Raw genomic sequence first — 7126 nt, forward strand, 5'->3', positions numbered from 1 at the left:
AATATTCTCACCGGGTGGAGGTTTATGCTTTTTCTGAAGGTATTTGGATAGGTTGGAAAGATTTGGTTCAAGTAGAGGTGGTTTGTAATCATCCTCAATTTATTCTTATCTAGGTAATTGATATTTCGTATGGTCATCCAATCTATGTTGCTTTCGTTTATGGTAGTTCGGATAGACAGAAAAGGAAGAAACTTTGGGTAGGGTTAAAATTGGCTATCCAAGTTTTGCATCAGCTAGAAGTCGACCCTTTTTCTAGTAGGGTGGGTCGAACATCCAAGTTTTGCTGATTTTGTCAAAAATAATTGGAGATTTAATGGAAGCATGTCTAAATCACTTGATCAATTTATTTCTAGTATTAACGGGTGATGAAAAATTCGGGTACTGACCGTTCAACTCAATTGGAAATGAAGGTGAGGGAGGAATTAGAAGAGGTTCTCCATCATGAGGAATTATTGTGGAAACAAAAACCTAGATGTGATTGGTTGGCTCTGGGGACCATAACACCAATTTTTTTCATAGGTGTCCATTGTAGAGAAAAAAATATAATTGAATCATTACCTTGAAAAATAAGGAAGGAGAGTGGATCTTTGAAGAAGTTTATCTTCAATTTGGGTCGATTAGATTATTCAAGAAATTGTATGGTGAGCAACCAGTTAGAATCAAAGATTTACTGTCTAGCATGATCCCAAGGCTTGAACACAGTGATGTTCTATTTTTTGGTAAGGAGGTCTCTATAGATGAAATTAAGTTTGTAACCTCCCCAACCCAGCCTAGACATTATGGCCGAATCGTGAAGACTACATTATCTACTAGTGTGACCAAATGTGTAACACCCTTAACCCATATCCGTCATCGGAATAAGGTTATGAGGCATTACCAGAAATCGCACACGATTCACATACATTCATACAATCATAATCAAAATCTATTCATATCAATCATATTGTCCCTTGTAAGGTCATACGATACCTTAAAACATGCTTAGAAGAGGTTCGAGACTAAACCGATATCATTTACAAACTTTGGAAAACATAGAAAATTTTCAAAGATATAAGGGTCACACGCCCATGTGAACAGGCCGTGTGCCTCACATAGCTACCAGACATGCCTGTGTCATAGGCTGTGTGAAAATAGGGCATACATACTGACTTGCACCATACGGCTGAGGACACGCTCGTGTGCCATGGCCGTGGGAAAATTAGGGAGGTTACTGACTTGGGTCACATGGCCGACCACACGCCCATGTGCCAGCCCGTGTGTCACACACACGGCCAATAGACACGCCCATGTGTCTAGGCCGTGTCAAAACTTTAAAGTATACTAACTTTAAATCAAAGGGTACCCCAACGGACACACGACCGTGTAACATGACCGTATGTCACACAAGGCTGAGACACACGCCTGTGTCTCTACCCGTGTGGAAAAAAATAGGCAATTTATAAAGCCAACATGCCACCCAAAAAGGGTCATCTCTATTAGCATCGACCAAAGCATAATTTATGACCAAATAGCAACCAAAACCATACTCAAACATGCATAATTCAATCCACAATATCACCAATCAATTTCATACTCAATTTCATATCAAAGCATACCAATTTCATAAACTAAAATCATGCCAATCCATTTGTCTCAAATGCCATGTAATTAAACTCAAAATCATATCAAAACCTTACCATTTTAACTACCAAATCATACCAAGATGGCCATTCACACAAGACTATATATATACCAATTATATCATTCTTCCATCACATAGTCTATACCAAAAACCAATTTCATAATCTCAATCGTATTCATGCCATATCACTTGGCAAGAAATACACATAATACAAATCATAACATCACTAGCCTATACATGCCATACATTAATATTTACAACCTCAAAAGTACCAAAATATCGTTCGATAGTGTGACGACGATTCTTGACGATCCCTGAGCTCACAGTAGCTTTGATAATCTATAAAACAATGAAAAACACACACAGAGTAAGCTTTCTAAAGCTTAGTAAGCCATATACAAATAAGCTTAACACATAAGATAAATATAAGCTAATTTATCCATGGAATCCATAGCAAATCACATATACAAGTTTCATAATTCACATCTAACTCACTTGTTCTTAATGCACTTGCATTTAACCACTGTTCATTCTTATGAAATTCACATATCATTATTTATAAACATACTCACCTTTCATTTTTGAATAACAAATACATTTCATACGTACTTGAATCGGATACTCAATCACATTTTTATTCCATTTTTAATATTGCCCATTCGAAATTGATAAGGATACATGGATAGCTCGTAAACTCGTACAATGCCATATCCCAGGCATGCTCTTACATGTTATCAAATATCGATGCCATTGTCCCAGACAGGGTCTTACACGAAATCATATACGATGTTAATGTCCCATACATGGCCTTACACGTAATCTCATATTGATGCCAATGTCTCGGACATGGTCTTACACGGTATCACATCTCGGAATCCTAATGTCATGACACTCATATCCTATACTATTCTATGGTTCGTACGGGACTTTTAGATGTCGTAACTTCATCGATTCTTACTCGTATTTGCTTGTTCCACAGTCATGTCAATTCAATGACTAATCAACATTTTTAAATCAATTTAAAGGCATTCATTTGTATATGAACTTACCTCGTACGGAGACGAACGGACTGGTACAAGTAATCAACAACTTTTGATTTCCTCCAATCCAAATCCGATTTTCTTTTTTCTTGATCTTCAATTGAGCTTCAACATGGCCGAACCCTGAAACATCAAATTAGCTTCTTCTTTCTTCTATTTTTCAGTTCAAAATGATGAGAATATGTCTTATTTTAGCTTTGTTTTAATTAATAATAACATAATTTTCAATTTTCAATTTTATCCTTAATGAATAACCTTTAAAAACTTATATTGGATGTCCATAAATGTCCATTATCACATTCAATGGTCTAATATCAACATAAGGACCTCTCATTTAATGCCTCATAGCAAATAGACACCTTTAACAAATAGCAAAGTCACTTTTACATTTTACGCGATTAAGTCTTTTTTATAAAATCGAGCACACGAATAATAAAATTTTTACACAAATTTTTCACACATATCACATATCATGTTGTAAATACAGAAAATAATATTAAAATATTTTTATGACTCAGATTTGTAGTCCCGAAACTACTGTTTCAACTAGGGTCTAAATCGGGCTGTTAGAAAATGACCCTACCATTCTTTGAAAACCTTAGTTACTCTCTTTTAGGGAAAACTATGGTTTACTCTTGAGTTAATCTGCAAATCATTCACTTATTAACCATCTGTTCTTAAGTCAGGTTTTTATTGTTGAAAGTGACGTTTTAGGAAAGATCGTTGTTTGTCACATTGTTTTGCAAAACTTCATTATCTTTCAATGCAACAAAAAAAAACTCTATTGATGCCCGATTTTAGTTAGGTCGAGTAGCACACAGTTTTCGGTTACCACAAATGTAAATTCATCACGTTTGAATAATGCATGCATGAGGAAAACCCATATCCAAAGAAAAACCCAAACCACAGTCCAAATAAATTTTATAGTCCATAAATCGAATAAAACTTATTAGAAATTATTTTAATAAAAAGAATGGTTCGCATTCTGTCGTACTTCTGTATGCTAGATCAGGTCCTAGTATTGAGCATTACCTGAGAAATTTGAAACTATGGGGTGAGCTAAACTAGCTCAATGTGAGTCTATAAAAGTGTAAACACATATTTATACACACGGATAACGTTCACTAATTCAATACAATACAACACGTAGCATAAATCAATAACATTTGAGTATTCATGAGCATGATGCAATGCAAAAATGTTCCTACCCATCCATCCACTACACTCCATGAGTTTCCCAGAACCCATCTTCCAATCTTCGAACAATATGAGCTGAGTTCAATGTAACACCCCTAACCAGTATCCGTCACCAGAACAGGGTTATAGAGTATTACCAAAATTTTTGGAACAATTTCGGTTAACTTATGTCATATTTCCGTATCTCATATTTCATTCCATGGAAACTTATCTTTAGTTCATATTTAACCTAGTCAAAACTTTGCCCGTTGAAGTTATTTGAAATATCGATTGATACTCATATACTACACTTAAAGTGTACAAGTCTGTAATCCGTCAATTTGTATCCAGTGGTACCTCTTTAGGGCACATAATTGGAAAGCACACTCTCGAGCCACATATCAGGATGCTTATCCAAGCTAAATCTCAGGAAGTTCACAAAGAACTTTTAAATTAGGAAACTCATAACTGCTCACAAAGAGCCATGTAACAGGAGCACCGGATAGCCATGTCTCAGAGAGTTCAAGTGAGCCATGTCAGGATGCTTACAAAGAGCTGTGTTTGTATCCACAATGTATGCAGGATCAAAATCGATCAAATCATGTAACATGATGCTCACAAAGAGCTATAGTAGTGTGCAACACATGTAGATTCACTACAAATCAGGATGCTCGCAAGAACTATGTAGCAAGATTACCAATCCAGGCTAAATCTCATCTCCAACATATAATCAAGGTTACTAGTCCAGGCTAAATCTTAATTTCAATGTAAGATCAGAATTACTAGTCCAGGCTAAATCTTAATTTCAATGTAAGATCAGAATTACTAGTACAGGCTAAATTTTGTCTTTAACATATGCTCGAGAAGGCTTGTATCAAGATTACCCGTCCAAGCTAAATTCTATCTGTAATGTGGTCAATAGGACTACTCGTCTGAGCTAAATCCTATCTGCAACATATGCAGGACCTCATTTAATATGGGAAATCACATATATCCATCGATATTCATTATTCAACCGAGACTTACCGTTTATTAGGTATTATCATTTATCGGGCTTTAATGAACAACTTATATTTCATATATATATGATATTTATATCATCACATACATACCGTCACATTTATACAATTCAATTCAAGCATAATAACATACATAGTTAAGTTACACAAACTTACCTGGTTAAATTGCAGAAATACCAAGATTCAGGGGCATTTTGATAGTTTTCCATTTTTCCCGATTTTTCACCTGATCTTGATCTAATTCAATAATTTCATTCAATTTATTAATTTAGACAATAAAACAATTCATTTCCCTCAATTTGGTCATTTTTGATATTTTTACAAAATTGCCCCCTAAAGTTTTACTTTTTACTGAATTTAGTCTCTGAGCCTAAAACATACAAATTAGCCATTTTTAATATAAACCCATGCTACCTGAATATTCATATTTTCTTCTTCCTCCTCTCCGTACCACATCCTTAATGCATATAACATACTTATAAGTAACATTATCTATAATTCCACTATTTACTTATATGTTTATTTAAAGCTGTCCATTTGAGTCATAGTCACTAAATTATTTATATCTTGAGTTACAAAATTCCAAATTAAGCTCCGCTTAATATTTTTGAAACTAGACTCGAATATATTTCTACCATAAAAATTTTAGGATTTATAATTTAACCAATAAGTATAGAAAAATCTTTAAATTTATCTCTATTCTGCTGTTTGACAGCTTTGACCTTTCTTCACTAAAAATTAATTATCTCTTATTACGGGGTTTGGATGATATCTCTGTTTGTTTATTTTGAAAATAAACTCATTAAGAATTTAAAAATATAAATTTAAATCCCAAAATATTTTTATACAATTTTTAATGATTTTCCAAAATCAGAATAGGGGAATCCAAAATCATTCTGACCTTGTCTCATAAAATTTATTATATCTCATAATTTAAAATTCCATTGTTTACAAAGTTTCTTATATGAGAAACTAGACCTAATAAAATTTAATTTCATATTTTATTCAACTTCTAATTTTATTTCCACAATTTTTGGTGATTTTTCAAAGTTAGACCACTACTGCTGTCCAAAATTGTTTTAGTGCAAAATATTAATTACCAAGTTTATAACACCATCATTCCATTTCTCTATAATATTTCCCATCACTTTCTCTTATTTCCCTTCACTAACATATCAAGAACATAGAGCTTTATATAAGAAAACTCTACTATAACATCATTTCCATGCTTTTTCAATAATATCAAACTTTAAAAATATTGAAATCTTGATGTTCTTACTTTGTCCTATTGATTTCAATCTTTAACTTGATTTTCTCTCTCCCCCAGCTTCTATTTCTTGAATCTAACTTAATATTTTAGCTCCCCATAGTCTCCTTAATATTTCCTCTCTTGGTAGCTATGGAAATTCTTTTGATTTCTAAGTAAAAATAATAGATTTTTGGTGAAATGACCAAATTGTAAATAAAAGAAAGTTTCTTTCTTTCTTTTCTCTTCAGACGTTGGATGCATGGGAAGATGGTGGTGATTCTTCATTTTTCTTTCTATATATATATACTAAATAAAATAATAATAAAAATAATAAAATATCATTTAAAAATTAAATCAAAATATTTATAAACTAATATTTATTTATTTAATTAATCTAAAACATCACTAACATCATCATTGCCTTCTAGATTTCTCTCTCCTTCTAATTGACCATTTTTTCCTTCATGATCTTTTAAAATTCCATCTTTGAGTTATCACTTAATTTGGTAAAATTACGATTTAATCCCTCATAATTCTTTACCTATTCAATTTGGTCCTAATTTATCCATTTTCCTTAGTTTCTAGATCATTCCACCCTTAAAATATTTTCACTATTAGTCCTTCAAAATTTTCATATTTACACTTTAATCTCTCAAATTTTAAGTATTTACTCTTGGGCAACAAAACTTTTCTCACTTTTACGATTTAGTCCTTTCTTGAATTAATATATCATAATATACTTCCCAGTGTTGACAAAACTCAAAATTTCCCTTTTTGTCACTTTATTTCCTTACTTTACTATATCAAGGATAATATCTTACTTTCTTACTGTAGTAATTTTCGGGGTATTACACTCAATGCGATTAAACCACCAATTTAAACAATGTAGTTATACTGCCAATCAATATGCAGACAAGCTGCCAATTTTGTGGACAAGCTACCAGTACAGTAAATGTAGATTAGACTACCAATCAATATGTGATGAAATCACCAATCTCCTCAATACTCTTGGTGCAGTGCA

The sequence above is a fragment of the Gossypium hirsutum genome, chromosome A05 (assembly GCF_007990345.1).
Source record: "Gossypium hirsutum isolate 1008001.06 chromosome A05, Gossypium_hirsutum_v2.1, whole genome shotgun sequence".
Classification (NCBI taxonomy): domain Eukaryota; kingdom Viridiplantae; phylum Streptophyta; class Magnoliopsida; order Malvales; family Malvaceae; genus Gossypium; species Gossypium hirsutum.